A 13372-nucleotide genomic window follows, 5' to 3' on the forward strand; every position below is an offset into this window, starting at 1 on the left:
TTTAACTGTAACATCACTAGTCTTAGTTGTACCTGCACGGGGCAAACAAGGTCCATTAATGAGGGTGAGTTTTCAGGATATGCAACTCAAAACTCAAACCTAACTCTAACATGGCAGCTAGCAGTATAAGTCATATTGTCTGTAGGGTATATCTGAGCCCTTTATTCAGAGTTTTCTTGCTATCTTTTGTTTTTGCATACACAATAAACACTGGGAAATTGTCTTTAATCTCCACTTAAATGATTTCCAGGTGCTCCCCGTGCATGCTGAAGCAAAGATATTCTAGGTACCACCTCCATTACATAAATGCTCAGCATGCCCTATAGACCTCAAACCTTCTGGCAGTAAACCAAACAGTTTCCAAGATTGTCTAACATGGCCGGCAATCAGATAATCAGGTAATCCTTGTTTTATCATGTATCAATACTTTCGACCTCAGATGTCATTCATCTCTACTAACCACAAAATATAAGATCTATTATTTAATTTGTCTTCATGGTGTTTGAAATCCTGACCCAAAAAGTAACCTGCAAGAATGACTCTGCAGCCTTAAACAATAATGAATATATGTTCTTCTAAAGTACTTTAATATAGATTACTTTATACAGAGGTATTTTAATTGCAATATACCTTTCCTTTTTAAACTATATAGTCATATAAAATTTTTTCACAGGTGGTTTGACTCATTTAGTACAAAATATAAATCCATACTGGAGATAAATAAGGTTTATGAAGTAAAAGAGACTGTTGCCTATCAGCTTAATAATTCATTCAGCACAAAAGTTAAAAAACTGAGGAAAATGAATCAGGAACTGATTTTAGGAAAATGAAATTAGGAGCATCCAATTAACACCACTAATCTGAGCAATTGAAAAGAATCCTGGAAAAAGGTATTCTATTTCTTTGCTTGGCGTGGATAGCTGGAACAGAACCTGTCCTTGGTGTTTAATCCCAGAATCAGGAACCTCATTTCTGCAGTAGAGGACTTGGAGGTCCAATTTGCTGCATTTACAAGCTGGTAGTGCCACAAATTAACAGCACTGTGCTCTGAACACTTTGTATTTTGTAAATTGTTAAGTGCAAAGGCAAGGAATATCTAAAAAAAAAATCATAATTCTCTATTGTTTCACATGGCTATTAAATGCATAAGCTGAAAAACATGTTGAGGAAATATAGAGTTCTATGAAGGAAACTATAGCCTCATAGAGAACTTGATAAGGAAAGCAAGAGGGCTGTAAGGGGTAAAGGGTTGAGCAGTGTGCACTACATAAGGCCTACACTAAAAAACTGGTGGTAAAAATACCTAAAATAGCTTAGAATCAGGTAAAGGTTTTGTATACCGTGCAGAAAGAAAGTCTTAGGCACTTTGAATCAGGAATTAAGTTGTACTGTGTACTCACAAGAGAAGAAAATAAGATGCTCTAATCATTCTTAATTATTGCTTTCCTGTTCTGGGGTGCCTGACATATGCCTGCCTCTTTGTCACATAGACTTGTACTTCCAAAGTAATCTACAGCTTTCAGTTCCCTGTGTGTAATTCCTGTTACAAATACAAGAACCCAAGCCTACATCAGCCTACATCAAAATCTTAATTCAGGAAGAAAAGGAATAAAAAAAGCACCTTTATTCAGCAAAGAGTGCCCACTGATTTGCAATCAAAGCTGTAAAGTCTAAGCATGTCAGTACTTTTGTTAAACGGCACATGGAAGTGACACCTGGGAACTGCAGTATTTAGTCACTAGGAATATGTGCTACACTTTTGTCTAAAGATCACACCAATTTTTTCAGAACTCAAAATCTTTCTGGATGCTTCTATTCACATTTGTGTAATACATTTAAATGAGTATAGAATAAGTAGTATGGAATTTTTTTTCCTAGTCCCAAAAACTGGGACTATCTAAACTGCCAGTGCTAGAGCAGTTGACCTTCCTTTTTGGTCTTCTTGCCCTCAGTTATTATATAAATAACAGAAACATATTTTCACAGAATTTATTCATTTCAGCTTTTAATGGATACCACATTTGTCACTTCTCAAGAACAGAGACCCGTGGCTAACTCTCAAATTATAATATTATAGAATAAATGTCATGTACAACTAAGACATGATGGCAGTTTGTTTGGATCATTTTGCATTCCATCATCAGCACGCAAGAGGGGCACATAATTCAGACACTGATGTGATAAATCTCACAAAAAAATGAAAATTGCAGTGTTTATTCCTTATGCAATCTCCTGTAACAGTAGGAATAATTATGAATTTTAGGAAAGAAAAAAAATATTTAATATGGTAGGGGTGGGGAAAACAAGTAACATATGACTGGGCAGAAGCTAACATTCCATTTTATTTTAAAACTTTGATGAATGAGGTTTTATCAAGAGCAGGAAAGGTTTTAAACAGTTGAAAGGTTGTAGGGATAAAAAGATATCCATTTGTCTGCAATTAAGAAGCCATAAAGCATATCTGAATTACTATAACTTTTTAAAAAGTAAACAGAAATCATAATTAAATTGTTTGCAGATTGAATTTTCCAGGAATTAAATAGTGCACATTTGGATTAGTGGCACCTCCAGCCTATTGCGATATGTACGGTTAGTTCTAGCCATGTAGCTGGTTTATGCTTTTTAGCACACCTGCAGCTGTGGAGACCTTCAAATTTGTCATTACGTTTTTCTTTTTTAGCTCAAGTAAGAGAAAAGGATTCTCCTGTGCTCAAAACAAAAGCTTTTAATTTTTTGATAAATTAGATTCTTCACCAGCTCTTGATAATATGGATTTATGAAACAATTTAAAAACAATCATTCAGTTTAGAAATGTCAGGTAGATATCTATGTCCAAACCAGTACATTACAATATTTCTGAGGACCAACACTAACTGAACTAAGAATCTTTGTTTCTCATTCTGAAGGTTGTCAGGTGATATATGTTTATCCTTTTAGAGTGCTGGACAAATCCCTCTAAGTGTTGAAATAAGTGTTTATATATTTATCTGTTTTTTTTAATCTTAAGGTTAGTAGATTTTCTTAAACGTAAAATGAACAGGGGAAAAAGTCTTATGTCTCAGAAAAATTCTCATGTCTCCCTGCCCCCAACACCTCCTCTGGAGAGAGACAAAAGGCAGAGATCCCAAGCTGAGATAAGAACAATTTACTGGAAAGAGCAATGAGATAAGAAAATGAACAGAAACAGCCACAATATTAATAACAAAATTATATAGAAAAGAGGGTCATTTACATGAAAAAATGCTCACAAAGAAAAAAATGGTAGACCTCTTTTTCTTCCTGACCCTAAGCAACACCTTTTTCTTCCTGACCCTAAGCCATGCCTCCTTCCTTCTCAGAAGTGAGAGTAAGGGGTATATCAAGGCTGGTTAGATGGTGTACATTGATAATAGTTCTATAGACTCTGTCCAGATTAAGAAGCAGGTGTGAACCTCAGTCTGTTCCTGGTCTCTCCAATGTTGATCCTGGTGATGTATGTGAAGTGTTTGTGACTCTCTTCTGGCTTACAACCAGATTTTTATTCATGTAAAAAAACATGTCTCAATGGAGGGGAGCATAATGAGAGAAGTTAAATGCAAAATTAGCATCACTGGGCTTGTACTGCTTAATCAAAGTTCATTTTTCATTAATCTGGGTGATTTTTACAGTAATACCTTTGATATGGTGATCAAAAAGGAATCAGTTCAGATCCCTAAATCCAGAGTGTCAGAGTCAAGTGCCATGAGGTACCTGATGCTGTGACGGGCCACCATAGAAATGATAATATACAATGTTATATAGCAATCAATGCTGTAAAGTTTAATCCATTGACAATCCTTATCCAAAATCAAGTCTCTTTGGGGCATACATTGTATTTCCCCATCATCCCACATCCACCCAGTGCATACAGATCCTTGAGCAAAAGAAAATTGCACAAATGGATTTGCTTTTGCCTGAAGCGGGAATAACCCAGGCTGTTTTCCTAAGCTTTTTTTAAAATGTTCTACAGGATGTTTATTCCCTTCCACATGTATATAAAAGGTTTTATTGGGCAGGGCCTGCCCTATTGGCACATCCTTTAGTGATGACTAACTAGATGGTTTTTACTTACTGTGTATCCTCATGTTTGAAGGTCCCACCACCCACTGCCCTCTGTGTAAGCTTTTCAGTCTATTGTACTGTTTAAATTTTCTACAAGCTAGTGAATCATAGGGGATCCATATATCCACAAATAAGACAGGAACATTTCTATGTTCTTTTACTTTGGAATAGAAGTCAGTTGAGCCTTGTTTCCTTACAGGTACACTGAAACCATATAAAGAATTAAGAAGTTCTCTTGAAAGGTAATTAAGCTTGTTTCTGATTTTTTATAAGAATACAAAAGTGTTTGTTCTTAACAGGACACTGACAACAAAAATAAACTTTCTGTCTGTTTTGGGGATTTGTACAAGAACAGGAAATACTAAGATGATAGAAACAGTGTGTATTAAATATGTGTCATTTGCCTAGAAAAAGCTTTTCCTTCTTTGGAATTGCTGCTAAGATGAAGGTTGGTGTTGGGTCCCTCCCCCCTGCCATGTAGCCCTGGGAGAGGGGCCCTGGGGGGAGGCACGGGGTTTCCCTGCCCCTGGTCAGCCTCGTTCCCCATCGGTTGGTTTGTGTTCCCCTGCGCGGGCAAGGACCCTCGGGTCCCGTGATTGAGGAGTTCCTTGGCAGAGCCCGGCCATGCGGCTGGAGAAATAAACATCTCTGAAACACCTAGCAAGAATTGGTCCATAGATATTTCTTTTCCACGGGCCTCGTTGTCTGATACACGTGTTGCAGTTTCCCCACTGTAACAGGCTGGGTACAAACATCCATGCTGAATTTAACATTGACATGGAATAAAAAGAAAGGGAAAAAAGTAGTCAGCTTGTATATGTGTTCTGTTCTAGCCTAGTCTATTTTGAAAAGTGTCTGGCCTTTTCAATGTGGCTAATAGTCTTATCCTTTATAAAGCCACTCTAAATCATGCTTTATTTGAGCTGAAGAAAACCAGAAACACATGAATGGCCAAAAGGGAAAATTCTTGAACAGTTTATTTAAAAAATGGCTACACTACTAGCAGTAGTGGTAGTATTAGATAGCGTGATCAATTAATGCCACTTGTCAAAATATGCATTAAGATTTTATAAATGTGTAAATCACTAAGAGACCAGATTCAAAAGACCCTGTTCAAATAGAATGATCTAAATTAAAGTTGTTGCATTCCAGGAGTACACAGATCTCTTCATACATAACTCAAATTAGAGAGTTGGAATATCTGAATAACAATTTTTTGTGCCAAGTTATTCATGCCTACCTTGCTTCTTGACACCAAAAAAAAAAAAGTTTATTTTAGTGTAGTAGTATTTGGCAAACATGAATATGTCTGCACCTAGACCAAGGATTGACAGTATCTGTATTTTGTGTGCACATTTACAAATTCTGTGCTTCATGTATACATTTACCTACTAACATGAATTTTCTGTATTTATAAAGGTTTATTCTGTGTGGTTTTGAGGCTATGATAGCAAATTTACTTTCAAACTTTGTTATTTACAATATTTGAAAGTCAAAAATACTATAATTTTGAGATTCTTAAATTTAAAATTAAAATTATAACTAAAAATTATACTTAAAATATCTACTTAAAATAATTAGAAATATTTATTTTTGCATGCAGTTGTGATTGCTAAAAAAGTAGCAATAAAAGTTGAAAAATTCACACACTTTCATAAACCAGTTAAAAGATAATAAAATCAGAAATAACACATTTTTTAGTAGAAAGTTGAGAATATCTAAAATGTTTTTATATATGTGTATATAAGATGACAAGGGAGTTACAAAAAGAGATTTTATTGTTTTCTCTGCCTAAAACACAGCTTATGATTGACAGCTTATGTCTTAGAACCTTTCTTTGTGTGTCTTCTGATTTTTATTTTATACTTTGTGTGGAAAGAGACTATGACTGAAAACAGGTTTTTAATTTCTCATTTAATAGCCTTGGGTAGGAGACCATAGTAACAACCTCTAACACATTACATATTGAAATAACTTTTAATAGCCATTTATCTATATATTGCTGCTTTGCTCTATTTAGTTATCACCAATTGTGTTACTTGTTGGTACTGGACATTTTAAATTCTTCTCTCCTTTATTAAACCTTCTTTCATTTAGCCTTTTCTATTTCTAACTCCTTCCACTTTCCTTCCTCCCACAGCATACACTCCTCCCTATCATCTCCCCATCTCCTTGTTGCAATCGATAACGAATGCGTACTTCCATCTGTTCAGAAAGAACAGAGGCCAGACCAGCTGTGACCTGTGATTTACCAAATGGGACGCAAACACAAGGAATGTTGTCTGCCATCTGTTGATGCAGAAACCAGTAGAGCTGGACTAGCATTTCAGCAGAGCTCTCCCACCGAGAAACTGGAAAGGAAATTCATCTGTTTCATTTTTTTCTCCTCTTCTGACCTGACAGTTCCTCTGCATGAAGTGTCTTGCAATGAAGCTGTAAGAGTTTACATCTAAATGGCTGTGCTCTAGGGAAAATACAAGAAGGCTTTCACAGCTTATGCTTTATATTTCTGCCAGAAACAGAAGTACAAAGATGATACTTCTCTCTACAGCAAACTGATATGTGAAGCTGCTCTCTGAAATGGATAGAGCAAACAGAGACCCTGGTTTTCCTCCTTGTCCTCTCCCCTTCTTTTTAGTGCACATGAAAGGGTCCTGAGACTGCTGAAGGAAATGAAGCAGGTGTTAGTAACAGTTACCAAAAGAGATCCTTGTCTCCACTTCAGTCTACTTCCAAATTATCCCACCAAGAAACATCTGGTTTCTGTTCCAAAAGAGGAAATGCACAACATAGGGAGTATGTGTGATCTTTGATATATTCTTATGCACTGATGCAATTTTTAATGTACAAGTTGAAAACACAAGGATGGTTTGAAATGATAGTTCAAGACCCAAAAATTCAAAACATAGCTGACAGCAAATTGGGATGCAGGGCCATTCACGTGTGGGAACATTTTTAAATTTAGCATTTTGTGATTTGTACTGCATAGAACCTGACAATGCTATAAAGGAACACTTTCAGTGCTTTTCTGTGTTTTATGTAAACTGAAGCACTATAAAGCCAGCAGAGATTTCTATTCACTTATTTTCTTATATCTTGAACAGAAGAGCAGTGGACTGAGTAATTCACTTCCAGACACCAGCTTTCTGCCTCCAAGAATGCAGTTTTATTATACTAGTATTGATTACAAAAAAAATATTCTCTGTCCAGGCTGCTACCTGAAATTTTTGGGTTAATATTTATAGTTTTGAATGTTGCAGCTAGAGGAAACTTAGGCTTTAAGATCCTTGAAGGTAACTTTGCAATCCTATGTGCAGATTGAGTCTAGCATTCCACCCTGATATGGCTATTCCTTTATCAGTATATTAACAGCTTTATAGATAGCAACTCCTAAACATTATATTTGTTTGAAATAAGAAGAAAAACCATATTCAGAAAAGATACAAAGGTCCAAGATTCTTGGTAACAATGTTCACAGCTAGATTTTTTGTCTCTTTTGCTTCTTTTTCTTTTTTTTTTTTTTTCCCTGATGTTCCTCAAATGTCCCTAAATGATTAGGCGGTCTGGAGCAAGTTCAGGTTTGATACTCAATTTTTCATCCACCCTGTTCAGGAGACATACATCAAAATGATTGACTTCCTCTTTGTACAATGTAGAAGGGGAGATGTCAGGTAGGTGTGAGGGGGAAGCTAAGCAGCTTTCCTAAAACAGTGATGAGCCTTTTTCTAAGTATATTTTAAACTGTTCACCTGCACAATCTTCTGGGTTCTGTCTTGTCACTTATTTTGAATCTCTTTGGTTTCTCTGGGTTGTTTTGGGGGGTAGTGTTGCTTGTGTGTTCTGTTTTGTTTCTTACTTTTTAATTATTTTTTCATCTCTGGTACTAAGAGCAGATTACCCAAAATACTACATCAGAGAGAAATACTTTTGCCAAAAGATAAATCTACTTTCTTCTGCCTTATTTCTTTGTTGATAGGCAATGATCAGTCATTAGCAAGCAGAATGTCAAAGCAACTTCAGCAAAGACAAAATCCTTTCCAAATGAGAATTAATGGGGAAAAGAAGATGATCTTTTCATATTCTCAGCTCTCATAATATATGGCAATTTATCTCTAGGAAGGGTTGGGAATCAATTAAGCATGAATGATGTATAGGAAGGTGGAATGTGACCTTAACAAGTTGTCTTGTCTCTTGTCTTGATGTTTCCATCTGTTTTGCACAAAAAAATGTTCTGATAATGTGGTAAGGAGGTAGATATGATTTCTGAGGGAGCAGTCATTATGGGTCACTATCTTCCCAGGCCTGATAAGTTTAATCCAAGTTGCCTGGGAGGTAAGAAGTCATAAAATATTTTATCTGAGACAAGTGCAAAAATACTCATAAACTCAAAGGTTAATCACTGCACCAAAAGAACAGATGAAGGAGACAGGGCAGTTTTATGTGTCCCTGTGTGATGTCCTTATTAATCATGGTGCCCCATTTGCTTTAAGTATGCCTCATGTATTTTCTTTTGAAAGCCAAATGGATAGACAGAGAAAGAAATAGAAGACTATTACTATCCCATGTTAAACAGTTCTGCCTTTCTTGTATCACATATTCAAGGGATTACATTACAGCAAAGATGTATTCTAATTCATTCAGTGACTGATCAAATATTCCCTTCAGATAAAAATCTAAACTTCCTCCTGTGTGAGTTTTTATGGATAAGAAATGAAATTTGAAAGACTACTGATTAAGAGACAGTGGGAAGATGGCTGGGGACCCTGTGGAAAGATGGCTGGGGGATAAAATTAGAGGAAACAGAGATTATATTCACATCCTAACAGAAGTTATAATGGTACAAAAATTACAGAGTAAAATTATAGAGTAGAAGGCAGCTGCTATTTCCTGGATGGAATGCAGTTGGCATGCTAGAAAACTATTCCCCAAAACTGTGATTCCCCACACCCACAATCTCCAACCACAGCACCTGCTAAGGGTAGTAGAACAGAGGGTGGAGCAGAGTGGAGACTCCTCAGCCAGGTTCTGTTGAAATCCTTGCAGGGAGGGGAACTCGATGGCACTTTGCAGCTGAGAAACTGCGTAACACTTGTCAGCCAAGGGAGACAGGAGATGTCTTTCTGCTGAGCCAACAGCTGTGGTGAAATCATTCCCCTTGGATGAACTTGGGTCATTATAGCCTAATTGTAATATTAACACACACCTCCACCCCAAAATTACCTGTCCCCAAGGTATGACCCCTCCTCACTGGGCATGTGCTCCATAATTTTTTGACTGCATCTTTAAAAGTGAAATGAGAGAATTTTTCACCAATCAGTGACGAAGGTGTAAATCAGTGACTAAAGTCACCCATGCTGCACCTAAGCATAGAGAAATAGTATAAAAATAGGTAGAGACTGGGGAGAAGTTAAGGAAGACTCCACTGTAACTGCTGGGATCAGTAGGCAGGCTGAAACTGTGTTCTCCATATGGACACCTACTGGAGATGAACCATACATTATGCATGATTAATACTATTAATGGATATTAGACCTTCTCTGTGCATTTCTCTGAATATCTTTTTGCAGTCAGATACTATCACTGACAATCTTCTAACCTTAACCCATCACAATTTTGCATTGATAGAGTGTTATCCTGTAAACTGTTGGAGTGAGTCCTTCGTAAGTGCTGGCAGTCACTGGTAGTGGGTAATATTATCAAATTAAGTGAAAGACCCACTGAGGGGTCTCCCTTATGCTGTTGGTGTGTGTTCCTGACTAAGTCGCCCTTAGATCCAGCAGGACTGCTCAGTGAAGAGTCCTCCTAACAGGACTCTTACAGACTGGTTTGCACAAGAGTCTTGGCTTTCCTGGGGATTGACAAACAAATCAAACAGTAAGGGTTGAGGAAATCTCCCCACACTAAGGATCGAGGGAATCTCCCCTTCTCATGTGACAGAGACACAGGAGTGCTCACTCTGAAGTGATATGATCTGTTATGGTTGGACTATTAGTTGGGGGTTGAATCTGTATGATTCGGCTAATGGTAGAGGTTAAGGGTTCAAACTGGACAGGTATCCAGTAACAAGGGAATTTCTCAAGGGGGCTCTGGTGGCATCAATATTATTTAAAATCATCATTAGCAACTTGGACAGTAGCACAGACTGCATCCTCAGCAGTTTCATGGGTGACATTAAGATGAGTTCACACAGCTCAGCAAAAATGAATGCATTGTTTCACCAGAGGCAGAGTTACTCCACGCAACAGTGCATGCTTGGGGCTGACTGACAGGAAGGTAGTTTTGCATAAAGGACATAGTAGCCTCAGTAGACAAAAACTGTGCATATATCAGCAATGTACCCTTGCACCAGTGAAGGCTAACCTCAAGAGTGTAGCCAGTAAGTCAAAAGGAGTGTTAATTTTTTCTTCTTTGACACTTAGAGACCAAATTTAGAACATCATATAAAATTTTAGGGTTGTCACTACAAGTAAGACATTGACAGACTAGAACAAGCCAGTGGAAGGCCATCAAGATGTTTAAGGAGTCAGAGCACCTGATATAAATGGAATTTGTTCAGGCTGAAGAACAGATTAAGCAGAGATCTAATGTCTGTTTTCACTTGACTAACTGGAGGATAAAGAAAAGACTTAACTTGATGGTTTACATCAAAATCACAAGAAGCAATGACCACATAATGCAATAAAGGAAATTCAGGCTACATAAAAGAAAACCAGAATATTTCTTCCTCATAAGTGTGGTAGCACACTGGCACAGGCTGTTCAGAGAGGTTGGGGAGTGTCCATGTTTGGAGATCTACACAGTTTTACTGGAAAGACCCAATGCAACCTGATCTATTTTCATATGTTTGACTTAGCAGATAGTCCTGCTCTGACACAGTGGACTGGATGATTTCCACTATTTGAGGACTCCTTTCCATTCCCATTCTTCCTGTAAAATGATGTTCGCAGCAGATACCTATGTCTTTCTCCAACTGAAGTATAAAGCTTTTCTGGATTTTTTGGATCATAATGGTAATTTTATTGAAACTACCGTTTTAAGCTATAGGAATAATGGTAAGTAGACTATGCAATGTCAAAGACTTCTTGCAAATCTAAAGTGAATGTAAATAAAACACAGGGAAAATAAACCAAACAAACCAAAAAAAAAGGATGATTTTATCTTACAGTGCAAGTGCACTGAGAGGCAGATAGTATTTTCAATACAAATTAAAACAAGAACTACTGTATTAAATATGATTCTTAGTTGAAGCTCTGAATGTCAAGGTGATTTCTGAATTTGTAACCTCTTCTGATTATTCAAATGAGGACTTTGTTTGGATGTCTCATAAAAATAAAATCAAAATAAAAAGTCATGTCATGATTCTGAATTTCTATATTTTAAAGACCTTGTTAAAAACAATGTCCAACTACCTCTTTTTGCTTTTCTGCATCTCACTATAAATCCTTCTGAAAAAAATTTGGTATCTACTCTCTGTAGCATTCATGATTTATCTAACCAAAGTTCAGACTCTTTTCTCCGAGAGCACACTTTTCACTTTCTTATCATGTAGTTACTGTAAACAGCCATAGGCTGTTTGAGAAGAAAGACATTCAGGATGATTTTGTATTTTAATATAACCATTACAAATAGCTCAATACTTTTTTCTCCTTTATTTTTTCTTTTGCACTTAGTAATATTTTGCCCATGTGCTAGAAAACAATGTTATTTATGTTCCCTAATATGAGGAAAACATGAGACTAGGTCTCATTTTCAGCACTGGCCTGGAACAGGATTTGAGTTACAGCAGTTCATAAATGACTTCATCTATATTTTATGCTGCTACGCTGAATGGATCCAGCAACCTCTTTGGGGAAAGACTAGAAAATAGTCTCAAGTGCATTACCTAGCTTATTACATTATGGGCTTTGTGGTTCAATGTCATAATAAGAAATTGAAAATACCTAATCAGAATGCTTTAATTGGCTTTATTTTTTAAGAAATAACCCACACTGTAGATTTTAAGAGTCAAATAATTCTTTTTGGACTAAGAATGCATAGAAGATGGTTCTCATAGAAACTGAAATTGGAAAATGAATTGATTGAAATGGAATTTGAGAGGTTTACTAAATATAACTCCCTGTTCCCATAATTTTTGGATTGAAAAGAAAATATTTCTTGGTGTTTTTAATGTCAAGCTTATGCAGTTCTGACAGTGTTAGAAATTATAGGTCTTCTTTTCCTATTAACAATAAATATCAGAAAACACATCTAAATACTCTTACATTTTTTTCTTTACAAAACATAATAAAAATTTTATTTTAACTGAAGGATAGAAACCTTAGAGAAATAAGAGCATTGTTATTCAGATTTTGATTAAAATGGAGAAAAAAAAAATATAAATCCTTCTTTGGCAGAAAAACAAAGCAAGAATTACTAAGCCAAGTTTAAAGAGAGAGGGCAAATATACTTAATAATGTATTCCAAATCAATTATTTTTAATGGTAACTGAAGTACAGTTGGGCAGTGTAGCAGGATTCTCATCAGAAACCATCTAAAAGTGGATTTATAAAGGAAATTTTCAAATATCTTTCTGTTCTGAACTAACCACATCAACTACCTTTCTAGTAAACTGAAAGTGTTTCCAGAGGTAATTACTCTGGTCTGTCTTGGGAGTCCATTCAAGATAACCTAACCCATCCTTTAGGCTTGAATGAATTTCCCTTTTGAGATCCATTTCTGGTTTTCTCTTTATTTGCTATAAAAGCAGCCTGGGTGACTATCAGGCTAGACAGACTAAATTATGTGAATGAGAACATATCACCTTTGAGACAGGAATATTACCCATAAAATTTAGGCTCTAAGCTCAAAAGTGTATGAAGCAAAGATTTTATAATCATCTAGATCCTATTAACCCAGTGTTCTTGATTCGGATTAGGGGAGAAACTTCTTAACAGAATACAAATAATAAAATCATTATAAAATCAAAAATACAAATACTACAAGCAATAACTTTTATAATAGAAAACTATGACCACTTAAAATGAACAGATAAGTGAATGTAACTATTTAACAACTAATTTTGACTATAAAGAAACTATTTCACAGTTAATAATCATATTAATAGCTAAATGTAAATTTCTCAGAGTCAGGGAAGTTTTCCAGGTGTTTTTTCTTACCAAAAATATCTCCTTTTTTCTAAAATGTCACTTTGTGCTCATCATCCTCAAACAAAGAAACAAGGAGTTGTAAGCTTCTGTCTCAAAAATTTGCCCTGCAAATGTCAACAATGTTTATCCATAGAATGAAAAACCTA

General features: G+C 36.1%; 1 long non-coding RNA gene across 1 annotated transcript; it reads left to right on the forward strand.

Annotated features, from left to right (window-relative positions):
• Window positions 1-347: 347 nt before the first annotated feature.
• LOC138110841 (uncharacterized) lies at window positions 348-7205 on the forward strand. Its single transcript, XR_011151102.1, has 3 exons — window positions 348-398; window positions 4280-4322; window positions 6221-7205. It is a non-coding gene; the product is annotated as an uncharacterized lncRNA (long non-coding RNA).
• The last annotated feature ends 6167 nt before the right edge of the window (window positions 7206-13372 follow it).

Source organism: Aphelocoma coerulescens, chromosome 5 (genome assembly GCF_041296385.1).
Source record: "Aphelocoma coerulescens isolate FSJ_1873_10779 chromosome 5, UR_Acoe_1.0, whole genome shotgun sequence".
NCBI lineage: Eukaryota > Metazoa > Chordata > Aves > Passeriformes > Corvidae > Aphelocoma > Aphelocoma coerulescens.